This window comes from Chanodichthys erythropterus, chromosome 3 (assembly GCF_024489055.1).
Source record: "Chanodichthys erythropterus isolate Z2021 chromosome 3, ASM2448905v1, whole genome shotgun sequence".
Lineage (NCBI taxonomy): Eukaryota > Metazoa > Chordata > Actinopteri > Cypriniformes > Xenocyprididae > Chanodichthys > Chanodichthys erythropterus.
In genome coordinates, this window is record NC_090223.1 from 66437630 (window position 1) to 66459575 (window position 21946).

At 35.7% G+C, this 21946-nt stretch overlaps 1 pseudogene; it reads right to left on the reverse strand.

Annotated features, from left to right (window-relative positions):
- Positions 1–1173: 1173 nt before the first annotated feature.
- On the reverse strand, positions 1174–19686 carry LOC137005361 (NACHT, LRR and PYD domains-containing protein 3-like; annotated as a pseudogene).
- Positions 19687–21946: the final 2260 nt, after the last annotated feature.

Sequence of the window (21946 nt, forward strand, 5' to 3'; positions counted from 1 at the left end):
ATCTGTATCTTTGTTCTGTTGTCTTTATGCTGCTTCGGCACCTGCATGAGATGAAATCGTGAATCTTCGTTCGATTGAAGGGGCGGGACGATGATGATGATGATGATGATGACTATAGTACATTTCCTCATGCAATACATACGCATTTTCCATCAATGCAAGTTTAGCGGGAGGGTTTTGCGTACAATATATATACGCCGAATGTGACTTTGGAGTGTAAATACTACGGCGAATGAAAACGCAAACTCGTAGTACTGATGCGCAGTAGCAGGAGACTGGGTTGGTCCAGAGACACAAAGGCCCGGTTTCACAGACAGAGCTTAGACTAAACCAGGATTAGTTCAGTCAAGCAATGAATTAATTTATGAATTAATACAATTATTATATTTTATTTTCTGACAATAGGAATAAAAGTAAGCATCACAATAAATAAATAAATACACACACACAAGTCAACAACACATGAAACAACGCTTTATTCAAACTTATTGATCAACAATCACGTGTTCACAGTCCTGCTGCATCTCAACACGTCACAATCTGGCGAGAATCAGTACGTCACCCGGGTAATTCTCGCTACTCTTTTATGATCACTGAGGTTTCTGACACACTTATTCTCTCGCCTGCTGTATAGTAGAGAAGTAGACGGTTTGAGTGTCTCAACTCTCATATTTAATGAATGAATAGCTGTTCTCACTGTCCAATGACAGCGCGTGTTACATTCACAGTGACAGAGGATTGGCTCTTCACACTGAGGTGAAAGCTGATTGGTTGCTCCACGTGTGTCCTGACCAATGGCGTTTTTAACTCGACTGACAAACGGATAAAGAAAAGCAATTGGCCAATGCTTTTAAAAAGAGATTTAAAATGATTTATTAATGTACGTTTAAAACATGAATCAAATAAACAGTTTTAAATGTGTGTATTTATTGATGCGTGTAAAAATGTCCATTTGTGTTTGAATGATTAAATTGATGAATTGATTGTTGATGTTATTTTTCAGTGGGTTAGTGGATCTAAATCTGTAAGTGTCACTCCTGCTCCTCATAACGACACCACATGACACAATATACATGAGTTCAACATTTATTACAATATTTCAACATTTACTTCATCATGTGACTCTGAGTCATTAACACACATTTATTGTGTCCTGATATTTCAGTGTTAATGTCATGAAGATATGTGATTCTCCTCATTCACTGTTCTCCTGATGATGGGCTTTACAGGGAGATCAGTGTCTATCTTATTGTGTGTGAATGAGTATCTGGAGGAAGAGCATCTCAAACTCCAGGACTGATCATTATATCCAAACCAACACTCTTCACCCCGTCCCTTCCTGCTGATGCTCTTATATGACACTGATATAAACACATATTCACTCCACTCAATCTCCCAGTAACAGCGTCGATCACACACACTCTCTCTACACAACACCTGCTGATAATGATCATCAAATCTGTCTGGATGATCAGGATACGACTGTGGTGTGTCAGTGCCAGTAATCACTGTGTTCCTCTCAGACAGACGGAGGCGTTTATGCACTGTGTTCAGATCCAGAGTGATCCGATGGGAATCTGATGGAGATAAAACACATCACAATCAGGAATCATCTTTTAATCTACACTGTAAACATGATTTCTGCTGCTTGTTCAATGAACTTCATTAAAATGAGTTAAAGCACACAATTACTGCACATTCTGTCCTGATTTAATGGAGTAAATCCACTTAAACACGTCAAACTGAAGTTGACGTCATCATTATTGGTGTTGAAGGAACTGAAACTGGGCAGTTCCCAGCATGCTTTGCTCTGGTCTGGATCTATTCCAGAATCTGAGGAGTTCATGTAGGATTTGTCTCAGATCTGAACTTGATTTAGGATCTTCTGGTCTCTAGTTGTGAATCTTAAAGCCTCCATCAGTTCGGTGATCGACTCTCAGGTCTTTTACCAAGAGCAGCTGCTGTGAAGAAACGCTCCAGATTCAAATGGAGGATCAAAACAGCTTTAATGAAGTTTGATCAAAGCCTGGCACTGTATTTCACCAGTCTGTCCGCATAACATTATTGAATCAATTATTGCATTGGTGGGAACGAACTAATGCCGTCCAAATTGACTGATCGACTGTCTCTTTCCTGTTCACGCACTTAGAGGAACTGAATCACATTTTTTAGCATTTCAAAAGTAAATAATTGTGTGTTTGACAGTGAACACTCTCACAGAAGACGAGATAAATAGACGAGATGCTGTGAATGTCTTGAAATAATGTTTTCTGGATGTTCAGGTTCTTCCTCTCAGTCTTTATTCATCTTTTTCCATGGTTTCTCAACAGAAATTAATAAAAGTTGATTATGCCAGTTGTATCGTAACTGTATAGTATAGCGGGACACATTGTAACGCAGAACGAACCCTATCTGGATTATAAACCTGGTCAGTGTCTTCTGATAGTTAGTGAAGCATTAAAGAACGAGCAGATTGGAGATTAAAATAATATCAGATTTGTCTCATTTTACATAAACACAAAAATATAGATGAAAAATTAGCTTAAGTAATTAATTTAGCTTGAAACAGCCAACTGACTGTAATACTATTTTCTTCTGAGACTAAATTTCCAACTCTAACTCCTCCTAGAGCTTTAACTCTACAAACTCCAAACTCGGGTCAGACCTTCAGACTGTTCTGACTTAGTGTGCTATATCTTTTCTAACTGATCCGACTTACGGTTTTCCTAAAAATGACGATCAAAACTCAGAAAAATCCCATTGACTTTCATTGATGGAATGTTCAAATGAGCCAAGACTTTCAAACTCCAACTGTCAAAACTCAAATTTAAACTACGGAAGCCCATTAGACTCAAAAACTCAATCAGACTCAACTGCCATTTTATGTATTATTTCTAATCCATTGAAACTCATTCAAACTCATTAAACTCATCTTTCTATCTATCTATCTATCTATAAACTAAAACTGAAAACTTTTAAAACTGCTTCAAACTTTCTGGACCGGCTTTTTCAAGCCAACTTAAAATTTGTCTTGACAAACTTTTTTCATTTTGCTATTGTTAAATAAATGTTCAGTGATATCTTCCAGAGATTTCTGAATTTTGGCGCATTTTTTTCTCTGTATTTTGTCTATACAGCTACTAGTAAATAAGTTTGTTCATGCTAGCATGTGTGGAAGTATGTAACCCCGCATTACATGATTAACGAACAACAAAGCCTCACTTTCTTTCCAGTCACGTGAATGCTTCACTTTGCGTTCAAAACCCTTTACTAACATTTTAAATACAAAACAATATATATATATATATATATATATATATATGTATATATATATATATATATATATTACATTGTCATATGTTCTGTCATATAACCGGTAAAACAATAAAGTCACAGCACAATTTACTTATGTACTTTACATGTATTGCCTCAGAATTTGCGTCTGAATAGCGCTGGCTCCGTGGGCGTGGCCGCATTAGCGGATAATGAGCTGAATCACGGACTTCTGACATGGCTCTCTTTTCATACAGATGACAAACAGAGAATATTTGTTTTCGATTTGACTTACACTTTTTAAAACATGACATTTCAACGTTTTTTTAGACATAAGTCTTATTTTTTTGTGATTAGTATTCCCTAAGTTACAGTTCATTTTCTGAGAACTATCAGATTGGACTTCGTTCAGAGGGAGACGAGAGATCACGCATCATGTTAGTTTTCTTTATTTTACAAAAAGCACAACATTTTGTTTTTACTCTGAGTGTACATAAATAAAAGAAGATATTCCACAGATTAAAATGGTGTATAACTCTTAATTGTATGTGCAACATTGACGGAGTATTTTGAGTCTCTTTCACACTGGTAAGAAAAAAACTGCGGTGGTATCGCCGGCGATACCCTCAGACCTCAGAGTGTTAAGTGTCGGTAGAAATATTTTTAAAATTCATAAAAAATAAATAAAATGAAACTGTTTACTACAAACTTCACCTGATTCTTTTTATACATGTTCCCAATGTTCCCAAATTAGGCCTACTAGCACTATGCATTATATTTTTAAAAAGTAGATTATCTTAATATCAAAACCTTAAATTTTCTCTGGACTCAATGATAAATACATGTCTGACCGTTGGAACGAACCAAAAAAAAAAAAACCTAGAAAATCGCATTCGTGACAATTTATGGTGATTTTATTTCCGTTAGACCTTTGCCTACATTGACGCTGATGCATTAAAGAGGAGTGGCTGCCCTGTTCAAAGATGGCGGCTCTATTGACGCATTCGTTCCAATGAACTGCCGTAGCCAAGGCGACATCTAGTGTATATATCTATGATCTGAGAGAAGCTGTTTATCAGATATGCTGTGCATACGAAGCCCATGTGCCTTGAATGTTAATAGAAGACTAAATTTAAACTGTTAAATTATATAGACTAGAGCGATCGTGTCACTTTAGGACACTTGGAAGAGACCACGTGATTCATATGTATTACTGTTTTCTGCAATGACTTTTTGAAAGTTTTGGTGAATCGTCTTTCATCGGAGGGATATAAATCTCTGAGATTTCATCAAAATATCTCAGTTTTTCTTTCGTGTGGCTTTTGGAACCCCGTTATTTTGTGACTCCAGGTAAGATTTGTATTTGATTAACTTTATTTTTCTGTTCTAGTCATATTTTTGATACAAAGTGTAACACATCTGTGTGCATCTTTTTCAGTGCAGCTACATTCAATCTGACCAATCAGACGCGATCAGATGAAGATGCTGCAGTTTTTAGTTGCTGTTTGTATAAAGAAGAAGAGTGTTTTAATGTCGTATCACCTCTGTAATAAAGAACTCTTGAACCCATAGTGTACTACAAGTGGTAACTAAATACATTTTTTAAATACTGAGATAGAATATTAAAAGCACATTTTAGTTCATATTTCATGCTGTCTCAAAATAGCACAGTTGAGTACACTTAGATGTTCTTAAGATGATCTCAAGAAGAACTAAAGAAGAGCTTTTAGTATATTAAGTATAAAATAAGTGCACGAAAATAGAGCACTTTAAGTACATTATAGAAATGTACTAAAATAAAGTGTATTTTACTGTACTTTATTTCACCTGGGTAGCCCATTAAAGTCGGCATTAAAACAATATTGACAACTCTTATTTTCTTATGGAATATTGTAGTATTTATTATCAATATTTATTCGTGCACTTCATTATTATTTTTGTGCCCTTGTAACTCATCGTCTCTTCCTGTCACATGCTATGGCTCGAGGGCGGAGCTATCTGGAACTGTCCGAAAATGTGCAGAATTTTGTGTGAGAAATAATAAAAAGACATTTTCTCATTTAAATCTCATTTTGTTAAGAATAGTGAGAAAATCGAATCATGAAACCAGTGTTGTGAATCGTATCGAATCGTGAATTGAGTGAACTGTTACATCCCTAGTGTTTTGGTTTTCAGATAACCGATACCAATCAAAATAATGCATGAAACTCTGAGCCATCATCACAGCCTCGCACTCTTCATCTGCCGAACAATCTGGTGGACCTGTCGTCCCGAAACACATAAAGCTGGTCGATTCATTCTCTTGCGGTGCACCATATGTGAGACATAGTGGGAAGAAATCCGGCGGTCACGTTTCACATTCACCTGGCTTCAGACGGCTGCTAAAGACAACAGATCCCGATACAATTTGGCGTCAATACTTTGGCCAGGATGCACTCCTGAAACTGTATTTTAAAGTTCAGGAACAGCTGTCACAGAAGCTTTCTCAGATAACACTTCTGATCTATAGGAGCCCTACATCAGTCTCACCATTCATTTTATTGATGGCTGGAGCTGAAATCCACTTGTCTGCAAACCAGTTAACTCACTCTCCGAATAAACACACCGGGGAGATCATCACAGATGTTTCTTGGAGTTTGAGAGCTGAGCAACAAGTTTGCATCGCAGCTGATAACAGGAGCAATATTCTTGAACTGAATAAGTGGACAAGGCTGCAGTGTTTCAGCGTCGCCTTCATCTCTGGTGTTTTACTATGATAGGATCATGTGTGGATTTGTCCTGTGTATGTTGCTGTGAACTTTAGTAAATATGCAGGTCAAGGTTGGTTTAGGGTTTTTTACATCTCCATGTGATCCTGTTCAGTGTCGCACCTTTACTCGTCTAAAATGTAAACAAGCTCTTTGCTGTTGCACACACTATATACTGTGAATTCACAAATGTGTTTTGCTGTGATTTTTTTATGGTGCTTTGAAGTACATACAGTAAATGTATAAATAATATGAAGTCATTTGGTTATTTGGGGTCCTTTTGGAGTCTGCAAGTGTCCTTTTTTTGGAAAGACACCTAAATTTACCTTGAAAAAAGCTGAAAAATACAGTTTTGTGAAAATCACACTTCAATCTGATGGTTTGCTTTGCTGGATAAAGTCAATGATGGCAAAATAGACATATTAAACAAGATATATGGTGTATGATTAATTTCACCATAAGTGTGCGGTTAATCGCAATTGATAATATATATTTTTTTTTATCTATTGACAGTCCTAATATATATAAATATATATATATATATATGTGTGTGTGTGTGTGTATGTTTATATATATATATAGGTAGTTTGATCTAATATTTGATGTTTTTTTAAAATGTTGTTGATTTAAGTAGCAAATGAGAATCGATCAAATTAATGTTTGTATTTTCAGACAAAGTTCTTCTTAATAATTTTCAGTTCTGTTGAAGGTAATTCAAGCAACAGTTTTTCAATAACAGGTGAATATGTAAAAGTTTGGTATTTGGGGTAAAAAGGCACCATAATTAACATGATAATGAATAGTTTGCTGAATTTTTCATTTGTTGTGACATGGAGTGAGATGGCGAATATCATTTATCAAATTGGGTATCCATCTTAGAGACAATACCCATATTTATAATGAAACAGTCATATTTAAAAACTATTATATTAATCATATAATACAGTATAATTTATTGTTACTACATTCATTTAATCTGCTTCGACACAATCTGCATTGTAAAAAGCGCTACATAAATAAAGGTGACGACTTGACTACTATAAATCTATATTAATATTATGGGATCTCATTCAATGTTTTCAATGCTCATTCAATGCTTTACTTTTTAGAGTAATTTTGTTTCTGTATTTTCAAAATATATATTTTATATTAACATTATTAACACTATTTTAATAACAGTATATTTATTGAACACAAATGAATTATTCTGTTTATCAAAATAAACAGAAAATAGTACAAACTTTGCTAAAGTGATTCTTTTGAACAAGTATTTACTTTCACATTACTAAAAACATTATTTTAGCTAAAGTATCTGTATGAACACTGTGTGCCTTTTACCTCATGTGTGTCCTCACCACCTCATACATTTATAAGATTTTTAAACAAAATTAACCACTTTTATGATTTATTTTTGCACAAAATCTGCTGCTCCATCAATGTTCAATACAAACATATATATTTTTCCTGTAATCATCTACTTTGAGAATAGCGAAAAACACATTTTTTCTTAAGGCGTGCCTTTAGCCCATTGTACCCTATATATATATGTGTGTGTGTGTGTGTGTGTGTGTGTGTGTGTGTGTGTGTGTGTGTGTGTGTAGACATACATTTGTGCAGTCCTGCTGTAATCCTGAACTCTCCTCCATGATCCACACTGCAACAAAAACATAGTGTCAGTAAATACACATTTAATCAGTAAACGCACACACACAAACACACACACACACACACACACACACACACACACACACACACACACACACACACACACACACACACACACACACACACACACACAAAGCATCGTACATTATTATCTGTTTAAAATTATATTTGTGTATGACTAACCCCAACACACACCAGATAAAACACTTTTCAGGTCCTATGCTGAGAGAGAGCCTACTAACCTACCACTTCAGTGAGCTCAATTATAGTAACGCGGCATTTTTTTTGTGTCAGCAACGGTAACGCCGCTGTAACAGGAGAAAAAGTAATTTGTTTGATTACTCGTTACTAAAAAAGTAACAGCATTAATGCTGTTTATTTATAACGCCATTATTCCCATCACTGACCATTATAAAGCTTAGAAGAATTTTTAAGTTTATTTTAAAATATAACTCCGATTGTGTTTGTCTGAATAAAGATAGTCATATTCACCTAGGATGGTGTGAAGGGTGAGTAAATCATGGGATAATTTTCATTTTTGAGTGAACTATCCCTTTAATTGACAATAATGACCCTGGTATGAGTTCCTGTAATTTTATAATTAATGAGTAACATTAAACAGTCTGTGTAAATAAACATTTAAATGCTACTTCAAATGCAGCTTCTGTTCCACCTTTGCAGTGTAAAGATGGATTTTGTCAATGATGAATTTATATTGCTAACAGTCTAAGTAATTGGTTAAATTTAAGTATTTAACATAAAACACAACATAGGTAATCATAAAAATTGTCCTTATGAAGGTAAAAAAGCCCCTGGAAATCAATTGCAAGCAGCCCCTCAATGGAAAAGTTAATGTATGACCCTGGCATAGGGTAAGGTCTGGCAGTAGTAGTTTGTACTCCCACCAGGTTCACACATACTCTGTCTGCAGTGCGTATGCGGCACATATTTCTCCGGTGCCCATATTAACAGGTTAGAGCACTTGGATGCGGTCCAGCAATGCATTTCAGGAGCGTTGCATCTGCAGCAGTGCAGCGATCATTCACGCACGAGTCTATTTTTGCTGTGCTACACGCACTGAATTAAAGCGACAGTGCATTGTTCGACCTCAAAATCAACACAGATTGATATCAGAATGTAGTAACCTCACCATAAATGCATTTAATTCAATTATACTACTGTTTTTCACAGTCATCTTTTTACTTTAAGCCTGGGGTAAAGCAAAGAAAAGCAAAACACTTGCCATGAGTAGCAAAAATAGCTAATGTGGTCAAAATTATATTAAAAGTTATTTTTTTTAATGTGAAATGCACAGCACAGTTTGTTATATTATGTCAAGGCGAGGGCCTTACATCTCTGCAAAAAGTGATAATCATGTGACAGGCTGGTGTCTGAGAACTACATGAAACAAGGCTGTACAATAAATGTCACTCAGTTGATTACTGAAGTATAGAAACACAAAATTCTGCATGGTGGGACATTTTATATAGCCTAAGATTTAAATGCTAAAGAAAAGGCATGGGAGGCGTGTCATCAGCCATTGGTGTGGATGGCAAGTTATTTTGGGGCGGTTTCCCGGAGAGAGATTAAGCCTAGTCCAGGAATAAAATGGCTTTTTAAGACAGAATAACAGAAATCTGCTTTCTCTGTCATGGTTTAAAATAGTCCTAGACTTAGTCTAGTCCAGAGTTTAATAAGCTGATTTCCTGGAGGAAGACTAGAGCTACTCCAGGACTAAACTGAGGCTTAAATTAAACCTACCAGGAGGAGGTTTAACTTCAGATTAATGTTGTGCTTCAAAGAAGACTCATGTATTTCTTTTATATATAGCTAAATATATACATTTTTCTTTTTTTTTTTCCTTTTTTTTTTTTTTTTTGGTGCTTTTCACTTTATTTAAAGAATTTATTTTTATTTAACAGCATTGTTTCTGGTTCAGATGTGATTGCTTCCTGTTAAATTGACTTGAAATGGTTACTAGATCTCACTTGATGTTTTCATTTTGAAATAACATGTTTCAGTCACTAACCCAATCAAACAGGACTTTCACTTCCCATCATGCTTTGCACTAAGCTGAAGTGAGATTAATTAAATTAATTAATCAATTAAATATTATGTTGTTTATATTTTTGTTTTTAAATATGAATAAGTCCATGACACAGAAGCTGCAGATCAGTAGCACACTGCAAATGCGTAATATGTGAAAGCACAATGGCGCGTGCTTCTTCTGAAACACATACGTACTGCAACATGCAACACATACACACTGCAGAACGGAGTACGTGTGAACCTGGCGTTAGATGTAAATTGCAGAAAGGAACAAATAAACTCAAATGTTTTTGGGGATTTTTGTTGATTGGGGGTTAAGGCCCCGATATACTTCAAACGTTCTTTTTTGTTCTACAGTTAGGGGTAAAACAAAGTTTGAAATGCGTGACCAGCGATATACTGTAAACTAACATCTGACACCACCCACACTGCTGAAAGCGATGGTTAGATTAATATGTAAAATATGTGCTGTGCACTTTCTTCTCAATAACAAAATAAACTCAACAAAAATGAGAAAACAGCAAGCATTTTTTATATAGGGCATAAGAAACGCGTCTGATCATAACATGGGTATGTTAGCACGAGATCTGCAGATTAGCACTCCAGTCACGTCATGTTTATATAGCACTTTATTCAGTAGATTGCTTAAAGTCAAACAGCTTTACAGTATCAAACATGTAAAAAAAATGAGGCACTAACAATGTTTTTCAAGCACAATTTCATTTTGTACTATAAAGTGGCTTTCCAGTTTGTTCATATTTTCACCCACGGAGCTCTTACCTCGATGAACTCAAACACACGAAATGAGTCAAAGACACGTCCCACGCGAGTGAAGGTGGAGCCTCGGCACACACCACCTATTACGTTATCATCACTGACCAATGGTAGTACGAAGGTGTTTTGCAGCTGGAGCGAACTTTTCCTGAATGTTCGCTTTTGCAAGCCGTTTCAAACTTCAAAAAAGTACACAAAAAGAACTTAATTTTGGCCTGATTTTGATTTGGCCATCAGTTTGTTCTTCGATTTCATTTGAAGTATATTGGGGCCTTTAGGTGCCTAGGGTGCCTCAAGGGTACCTAATTTCCTGCCGGTATTGAGAATCAAACCCTAAAACTTCGGGGTTACCAGTCGTGGCCTAACGGTGGCAAAGCTGGTGAACAATAGCAGAGACGACTCAGTAACCCAGTGAGTAGCCGACTGGAATTAGCAGTGTTACTTTAGAGTTGTAATGTTTTATATTTTAACAATTTAATAACCATTTAATACTTTATGAGCAAAAAGATGTTGGATCAATGTTGGTCGGAGATCAACATTGTTTCAATGTGAAACATAGATTTTACTTGAATCTGCAGTGAAAGCAGGAGTTCATCACTAATTCTCAATCCTCACTCAATCATTAAATTATCTTATTAGCTTCAACACTGTTTTAGTGTTTTACTCTCTGTATACTGGACTCATATAGACACAGAGCAAGTAATAATTTAACACTGAAGATTTTACTGTGCTCCTTTACTTCCATGCAATTCTCTAATTTATTTTTATTTATTATTATTATCATTATTATTACATATATGTAAATTAGATGTATTCATTCTTCATGCTTAACATACTTGACTTTGTCAGCGAGTAGCTTCACTCCTGAGTCTCCTGGGTGATTGTAGCTCAGATCCAGCTCTCTCAGGTGTGAGGAGTTTGAACTCAGAGCTGACGACACATAACCACAGCCTTCCTCTGTCACCATACAGCCAGACAACCTGCAAACACACAACAACAATCCACATCACATTAGATTATAAGTCAGATGTCACTAACACAGTCATTTGGGTGGTAGCTGTTATTTTCTGTAGCTTCAGTCCCAAAAGTAACAAAAGTGAAGTCAATAGAAACATTTATACTCCAGTAAAGTAGAAATATACTTAAATGTAGTAATAAAGTATTTCAAAATTGTCACTGGACACCAGTGGTCTTTTTTAAATGATCTCTCTGTCATTTCATAAAAAAATTATTGTGTTCAATTAGCATTATCAGGAAGAAAGAAATATTCCCCCAAACATTGGACATTATATCTTGCATTTAAATGGAAAGTAATAGTGAAAGAAAGAATAAAAAAAAAAATTAAAACAACATTTCTAACTTTGTTACTAAAAATATGAAGGCGCTTGCAGATTCTCACACACACAATTTAAAACATGACAATGAGATGTTCACTTTCAGGTCAAAAACTCACTGTCAATCAAAAACTTGCTGTCAACCCTGCCCACATGAGTGATTTGTACCAGTATGGCACAGTTAATTATTTTTTCCAATTTCAAAGAGTTTTTTCATTAATATTTAATTTATATTTTTATAAGTTTATTGAAAAGTTACAGTCAAAATATTTGGCACAAATCTAATTCCATATTTGTTAAGTAACTGAGTGCAGCTGAGAAGCAGTGACTTTACAGGCAGTGTAGGATGCAGAACATCAACACAGAGCAGAGTATTTGCAGAAAAGGAAACAGGACTGTGCCAGAGATATTGAGACAAAAAAGAAAACGAAAATGAAAGACAGAAGAGAGCTCAATGCAAGGCATAGAGAGACTGTCAGCAAAGATGCAAAGAACAGAAATAATAATAATCAGGGGCCGTATTCACAAAACATTTTCTCTTACCACTAAGAATTCTCCTAAATAGCAGTAAAGGTTCTTAGCTAAGAGTTTTCTCTTAAAACCTATTCACAAAGCTGCTGAGACAAACTTTTACTAAGGAATAGACTGAAGTCTTAAGCTAAGAGTAAGGCGGGGTTGACCTCGTTGCTATGGAGTATCACACAGTGGTTGGCTGATGGGGGAGGAGTCAGTGATTTAATCATAGAAATATTGTAGAATGAGGTGTCATGTTTCCATATTAAAAGGTTTTTAAGGTTTTAAAATACAAATGTTGCCCTATTCAAATAAATATTTTTAATAAAAATGTTGCCATGTTCAAAATAAAATTTTGCCAAATTTTTGCCATAAAGTTTTTAAAATGTAGGCTAAGTGTCACTAATTAAACTATACACAGACAATAGCCGACTCGCCTTTAGTTACTTCAACAGTTTTCTGCATCCCTCCACCACCCTGCTCCTCACGCTTGGCTGGGGATATGGGGAGAACTTTGATTTTGGGCTAAATTCCAAGCTCGGAGCCTTCGATCCTCTTGGACAGTACACCAAATATGCTTTATATATATATATATATATATATATATATATATATATATATATATATATATATATATATATATATATATTTTTTTTTTTTAACTCTATTCAATCATTTGTAAGTGTGAACTCATGAAAACCATTGCCACAGGTAATCAGACAATACTTATTTTTGGCGTCTCATTGTAGATTCAAATCGCTATTGCCTCAATGGTGTACAGTGTCTTTGGGTGGATCAGCTGAGCCTTTTAAAGTGGCACTGATAGTAGAAAGTAGAAATGATATAAACAGTTTCTTTCATTACATCTACCCCATTTGATATTTGTGCTGGCTACTGTATACAGGCCACCAGGGCACAATACAGAATTTGCTGATTGTCTATCAGAGGTAGTACTGGCTGCGGATAAAGTGTAAATTGATGGTGATTTTAATATCTATGTAGATAATGAAAATTATGCAATGGGATTTACATTTACAGACATTCTAAACTCTATTGGAGTTAGACAACATATGTCAGGACCCACTCATTGTCATAATCATACTTTACATCTAATATTGTCACATGGAATTGATGTTGATGCCACTGAAATTCTTCAGCAGAGCGATGACATATCAGATCATTTTCTAGTCTTGTGTATACTACATTTAATCAAGGCTGCAAAACCGGCTCCCCATTACAAATATGTTAGAGAATTAGTCAATTGCAGGCTGATCTCAAATCTAACCTTTCTCTCAAAAATACTAAAAAAGGGAGTATCCTCACAACAATGTTCCTTTTTAAAAAAGAAATAGTATCTGTGAAGATTTCCAGTCAGGATTTAGACCGTACCATAGTACTGAGACTGCTCTCATTAGAGTTATTAATGATTTGCTCTTATCATCAGATCGTGGTTGTATCTCTCTATTAGTGTTACTGGATCTTAGTGCCACATTTGACACTATCGACCACAACATTCTTTTGAATAGACTCGAAAACTATGTTGCATTAGTGGAATTGCATTGGAATGGTTTAAATAATACTTATCTGACCATTATCAGTTTGTAGTAGTAAACGAAGAGATGTCATATCAATCACAAGTTCAGTATAGAGTACCACAAGGTTCATTACTAGGAGCGTTGCTTTTCACCCTGTACATGCTATCCTTGGGATATGTCATTATGAAGTATGGTGTTAGTTTTCACTGTTACACTGATTATTATATTACCATTTTTGATAATTATACATTAAGTCCTTTCACATCACCATTTTGGATGTTCTTCACATAATAGGCCTGTAAGTGGCACCTGGGCTTCATTGAACCAACTATGATAGTTGGATCAAAATAAAAATAAACAAATTTTTAAAAAAAATAAATTTATCCTAGTTTAGTTTTGTGCACATTGTCGTGTTAATTATAATAAAAAGAATTTTGATTTATTTACCACAAAATTAACATAGGTATTTGTTTGAGAGAGGCCTCATGGATTCAATTGCAGAGGAATAAAAATTCAAATTTGAAGTATGGTTATCAAATAGGCCTTCACATTTCACTCATTACAAAGTGTTCAGATCACCATGTTAACTGTTTGGAGAACAGTGACCTGAGCTTAAACAAATATATCAAATTGATTGAGAAAAACTGTATTATGGTAGCATTTTGTTAATTGGTTTTCCTTAAAATATTTACCTCAAAATCTCCAGCTTACAGTTTCTCTTCAGTCCATCAGAAAGAAGCTTCACTCCAGAATCCTGCAGGTCATTGTTACTCAGGTCCAGCTCTCTCAGGACACAGTTTGAGGATTGTAGAACTGATGACAAACTCTCACAAGACTGAACAGTGAGTCTACAGTGAGTAAGGCTGAAAGAGAGCAGAACACACACATCAACAGACAGATCATCAACAAACACTACGACCGGCTTACTGTAAATTATCATATGTTCTTAAATACCTCAGTATCTGCAGCTGACAGTTTGAACTCTTCAGTCCATCAGAAAGAAGATTCACTCCAGAATCCTGCAGGTCATTGTTACTCAGGTCCAGCTCTTTCAGGACAGACTTTGATGACTGTAGAGCTTAAGAAAAACTTTCACAGGACTGACCAGTCAGATTGCACCCACATAGCCTGTGTAGAGAACAAAACAAACAGTGATATCAGTGTGATTATCTGGAAGGGTTTATAATCTGAATTACATGTTTATGCTAAATTCAGTGTAATGAGACATTAGCCATTAAAATGTAAGGGTTGATGGTTAAGTTTGTAACTCATCTGTGCATTTGTGCTCAACACTGCAGCAAATTGTACATGAATGCAACTGATACAGTTCAGATCAATTAAATCTCATTGATCCGGTCACAGCGGTTCTCAAGTTATCAACACACAGAAACTGTCCTACTAAAATAAGGCAATAACTGGAAGTAATATGATCCTCGGAGCATGGTGTTCAGAGGATTTGACTGATGAAACGAAAATAAAGCTACTGTAATAATCAAATGCACAAGGAAAGGGAATGGGAAAATGCAAATGACAAACAGTAGAACAAATAAAATATAAGAAACATGAAATTGACAATGAAATTGTGCTTCACTTTTATATTTCACATCTATTTAAGAAATATTACAGAAATTAAAGGGATAGTTCACCTAAAAAATGAAAATTCTGTCATCATTTACTCACCCTCAGGTTGTTCCAAACCTGTATAAATTTGTTTGTAACCAGGCTGCTTTCGGCCACCACTGACTTCCATAGTACGAAAAAAAAAAAATACTATGGAAGCCAATGGTGGCCCAAAGCGTATTAAGTGTATTAATTCAGTGAATTAATTATAAATAAACTGATTGTTATTAAAGCTGAAAATAGTAACTTAAGTCACTTAAGACATAACCGACTATGTTTACATGAATATTCCTCAAGAGTGAAATATTAAACACTAAAGAGAACTGAATTTCAGATTGCATGCTGCCTGAGACAGGAGCCTTTTTCTGAAAACCAAAATCAGGTTTTCTGCCTTGTGTGCTTGGAGAAAACTCCACTGATACTTTCATACAACAATATAGACAGGAGAAAATATGTACTTATCATAGTTATGAAAACAGCTATTTGTCCACATTTTTGAACATAGAAAATGAGTGAATGTCAAACCTCAGTATGTTCAGTTTACATTCTGAACTCTTTAGTCCATCAGAAAGCAACTTCACTCCTCAATCCTTCAGGTGATTGCTGCTCAGGTTCAACTCTCTCAGATGGGACTTTGGTGATTGTAGAACTGAAGATACTGTTTCACAGCATGTTTCATCAAGACCACAGCCATCAAATCTGACGAAACAGAACGTTTAACCAGATTAATTTCTGATGTTCAGTGTTTTCCAACACATTGTACATAATCAGGACAGACAGATATTTCATTATTCAGGATTTTTACATTTAGTTATTTATTGATAGAACAAAACCTTTAATTAAACAGCGATCAGTGAAATTACTCACAAGGCTTTTCTGCAGCATTTCACAGCTGGAACAAGTCTCTTGTTGTCTGCCTGTGATGACGTGAACCTCTTTGGGTTGAACTCATCCAGCACCTTCTCTGACATCAGCAGTATGTAGGTCAGCACTGTGCACATTGAAGATGAGAGTTTTTTCCCTGGATGTTCACCTGAACTGATGTATCTCTGGATTTCCTCATATAATGAATGATCCTTGAGCTCAAGTAAGCAGTAGAATAGGTTGACTGAAGCTTCATCTGAGATCTCCTCATTTTGTACTTGTTTAATGTATTCAGTTGTTTGTGTGATGCTCTCTGTGGTGTCTTCAATGTGTGGGATCAGGCCTTTGAGCAGGGTTTGACTGGATTCCAGTGAAATTCCCAGCAGAAACCGCAGGAACAGGTCCAGATGTCCTCTCTCGCTCTTCATGGCTTTATCAACAGCCTTCTTTAGTAGCTCCTGCAGTGTGATGTTTTCTTTTGGCATCTCAAAGAAAAACTGAATCTCCTGCATGTTCTTGTTCAGGTAGCAGAGGAACACATGCACTGCAGCGAGGAACTCTTGAACACTCAGATGCACAAAGCAGAAGACCTTTTTTTCACGAAATCCATCTTCCTTCTTAAAGATCTCGGCGATCATTCCTGTAAACTCAGTGTCTTTACTCATGTTAATACCACATTCTTCCAGATCTTCCTCACAGAACACAATGTTATCCTTCTTCAGCTGTTCAAACGCTAGTTTGGCTAACTTCAAAATCATTTCTTTATTTGAATGTAAGTTCTTTGCACATTCTCTTTCTTCTTGTTCATCATACTTCTGGTTCTTCATGTCTGTCTGTATCAGTAGGAAGTGACTGTACATTTCAGTGAGTGTTGTGCTGATGTTCTCATTGTTGTTCTTGAGAATATCCTGAAGTACTGTGGCCGTGATCCAGCAGAACACAGGAATGTGACACATGATGTAGAGACTACGAGATGTCTTAATGTGTGTGATGATTCTGGAGGCCTGAGTCTCATCTGTGATTCTCTTTCTGAAGTACTCCTCCTTCTGTTGGTCAGTGAATCCTTGCACTTCTGTGAACAATCCCACATACCGAGGAGGGATCCGATTGGCTGCTGCTGGTCGTGAGGTCACCCAGATGAGAGCTGATGGAAGCAACTTCCCTTTGACCAGATTTGTGAACAGCACATCTACAGATGATCTTTTCTCAGTGGAATTCAATGATCTACTGTTAAAATTCAAAGCCAGGCGACTCTCATCAAGTCCATCAAATATAAATGCTATCTTGCATTCCTTATATAATTTTGATTTCTCCAGGTCCTTCAGTTCAGGATAAAATTCCAGCAGAAGCTCATGGAGACTGAAATCTTAATTTGTCATCAAGTTAATGTCTCGGAATGGAAGCAGGAACACACAGTGTATATCACGATTGGCTTTTCCTTCTGCCCAGTCCAGGATGAACTTGTGCACAGAGACAGTTTTTCCAACGCCAGCAACTCCCTTGGTCAGAACAATCTTTATCTCATTTTTTCCTCTTAGTAATGTAAATATATCATTGCATTTGATTGGTTTGTCCTGTGTTTTTTTGTACTTGAAAGCATCATCAATCTTCAGAATCTCATGTTCCTGATTGACATCTTTCATATCTCCCTCTGTGATGAACAGTTCTGTGTAAACATCCTTAAGAAGTGCTTCATTTTCTTTCTTGCACTCAAAAATACGCTCCACTTTCTTCTTCATGTCTGTTTTGTGAGTTCCCAAGAAATTTTTCAGATTCATATCCACTGTTATAAAAGATTTGTGTAAGTAAATAAAACATATTTAATTTAAAAAAAAGCTTTCACATCAGCAGGATCTGATCAGAATTCATTCAACATATAGTAATTAAATTACTGTTGAAAGTATTACAGCTCAAAGGGCTCAGATCTTCAATGGTCATTGCCAGTCACATCCGGTGGTTGACTAGAGTATTTGGTTATTGAAAAGTCATAAATAATCTTACACTAACTCTGATTTAACAGAGTTTAACTAACACAGACATTTAGGATAAAACACAGAGATTTTCTATACATTAGGCCCCTGGGCTAGTGTCCTAATTCAAAATACATCTGACATGTTTAAATCACTTCTGAAACACTTTAAAAAGGCTAGTTCACACTGAACACTGACACTGCTCAATCATCAGATCACATTCCTGCTTAAACAATCCACAACCTGACAAACTGTAAATGAACATGTTCAGTTGGTGAAAACAAACAAACCCACACTAACAGGGAAAACACTGACAAAACATGGCGTTCATGTCTATTGGTGTTGGTCTATCAGTTGATGCAGTGTGATCTAGCCTTAAGAGAATATGACTGTTAAGACTGTACCTGGCTTTTCTGTGTGTTTTTCTGTGGTCTCTCCGATATTCTGTGGTCCTGTGAGGAGAGAGAAAAGGAGAGAAATAAAAAAAAAAATATTTTTTTACAGATACTCAAAAGAACATGCCTGTGAACAATATGACTAAAATGAACTGTTAGATTTAGAGGCCTCTTACATCCCTTTTATTCTCTTCCTGAGTGTAATATAAGTCACCATTCACTTCTTTTATGTTCAGTCACCATAGAGAATATGCATGAGTGAAGAAATTTAACATAGCCTCTTTTGAATTTTTCCATAACTGAAAAACAACTCCTTATGTTTATTTTCTTCTTATTTCTAGTCACCTTGTTTTTCTTTTTGCAAGGTTATATTCTATATTTGTTATTTCCAACTATGAAATAATTGCGTTAATGGTTTTATCTTTGGGTGTTACTTTTGTTCCTTGGAAAGTATACAATATGTAAACTTTTCAATAAATCCTGGAGATTTGGGGCATGACTGTGTGATGATTCTTCCCACAACCGCAGATCATCGATGACTGAGAGGGACTGAAAAGCAATCATACTTGGCTGAAGAGTAAGAGATTGAATTTTTACATGAACTTTAATAGAAAAAGGGTTCACAGCCACTGAGCATTATTTCACTTATCAAGCTATTAACTGACAGCTACTAAGCAGTGTGTCTCAGTAATCACAGCTATAGTGATAGTACCTGCAGTGTTGTAGATGTTCACTGGTCCTGTGATGGTGTTTCCAGCGAGTACAGGAGCATTTACAGTTGCTCCCGTCTGAGCATTCAGATCAACACTGTCTCCAGTGAGAGCGCTGCTGCTCATCTTGACTGGAATAGAGACAGAGATTAATGACATTTCCTAAATGACAACTTTAACATTACTGATATTGTTTTCTTCGTTACCTTCCTTGTGTTTCAGCTTGTCTTCTTCCATCTCATCAAGTGTGTCACAATGCTGATGCACAAACAGATGCAAAACGGATGCAATCTTCCTTCACTGACTGTTGGACATGAAGAAAAAGGTTTAGAATTGCTACACTGTTACCAGACACTTTCCAAAAACAAGGCACTAAATTCTATGTACTATATTAAAAGATGCAAATAATTTTGGTTCTCATCTACTCTCATGCACAACCTTTCCTTTTATCACTCTCTACAGACAGGCTCTCACTTGAGATTCTTGAGCAATGCCAAGTGTGTCATTCTCAAAACCAGTTAAAACACAATAAACACCATTAATACACACCCAGATTACAGACCTCTGATTAGCCATCTGTACATACACATGTCTGGAATGTTTAATGGTGAACATGTTGAAGATTAGCAGACAGGCTGTCAGTTCATAGAGTTCACTTCCCTTCACGCCAGAATGTGTTTGCAATCGCATTAAATTCAACTTGGCAAATTTTAGAAATGCCTGTAGCTGCAAGTCAACAAAGACTGCGAAGATGTTCATGCATTCAATGATCTTCTCACATATCACCTATTGTTTGACAACCTGGTCACAAGCAAGTAACACTTCTCTCAAACCAATACCATCCCTATATAAAAAACAAACTATAAAATAGGAAATCCATCCAATCTATCATCACTGTCATATTAAAAAAAAAATACAGGGCTGTAAGTAGGGCTGCAACAAACGATTATTTTGATTGATTAATCTAGCGATCGTTGGAATAATTAATCGACTAATCATCGATTATTACACTGATTAATCAGTATGCTTTGTTCGATTATTCAACTACAAATTAGTTAAAATATTGGATTATACTTTAACTAATAAATAAAACAAGGAAATCTCTTCAGTTTTTGAACGTGTATTTTTTAATGAATTTGTGAAAAAAAAAATCTGTTAAAATGACTGGTACTGTTTTATTAAGTCTGGGAACTTTTTAATAAAGTAAGAAATATGCAATATTGTGATATTGTGCATGAAAATATTGTGTGAAAATGTTCCTCTAAATTTCTTCTTTTTTTAACTATCGAGTTTATGGTCATTGAATGGCTTTCCTGAGGGAAATTGTAATATATTTGTTTTCAAAGTTTGTTTTAATTTGTTTTAATTTTTTTTCTATTTAATTTTTAAATTTTTTTAATTCTTTCTGTGGTAGAAACTCTGCTTGAGTGATTACATTAGAGATGGATTCATTTCAGTAAGTTTTACTGTATCTTTCAGCATACTTTTGATGTTCATTCATGTTTATTTCATGCTGTAATAGCAGAAAAGAAGAAGAGATAATGACGTGACCTGAGGCGCTACAGTGATCTGTCAAAAACGCAAAAACCACATGTATTGTTTGAATCACGTAGTAAAATTGACATTTTAAAAGCTGAGACTTTGTTTTATCAAATGTAACCTGATCGGTCTCATCTGTCAGTGCGTTTGTCTGTGTCCTCTTTGCTCTGCTATGTATCTTTCATTGCTTGAGAGAATGAATGTGTGGCTTGAAAACAGTGAGTCTGAATGAGAGTTGGTGGCCCTGCATGACAGTATTTTTTGTAGTTATGTTAAATGTTATATTTTTTATGTTTTATACTATGTTAAACGCCCACATTCTACGGGTTCGACTTTGTTTGCACTATGCACTCTGAAGCACCGTGTCTTCTATTGTATTCAATCCAGGAGAGCTGCATTACAGGTCAAACCGTGTTATTGCAGGCCCTTAAATAGGTCATACGAGATCAAAAGACTATTCAACAACAAAAATATTTGTTGACAATTTTTTATTGTCGACATTGTCGATAATGTTGACTAAACGTTTCAGCCCTACTTTTTATTATCTTTTTGGCTGCGATTAAGCCTACCATTAGAGCGTGCTGATGAGTATGCGGGATAGTATCGATAACATCAGAATAGCCAAAAATAGCCAGATTGTGATCAGGTTGAATGTTAATTCTGTATGCGCTTGAAAACAATTAAAAAATGTTAGACCAAAAATCATACAGAATAGGGCAAAACCAAAATAAATGAGCTAATGTCCCCTCCGCCATCTTGCACCTATCACACTGAGAAGAAATGGAGGGAAATATTTTATTCAATCTAGTTTTGGAGTAATGAATGTGATGCATAACTTTGAACTGGATTAATTTATATCTTGAATTTACAGAACAGCTCTTTATTCTCAACAGGCCTTCTTTCCAGATCTCATCAGACACGTCGTCGTTCACGTCAGTAGACCAGGCTGTTTTAAGGT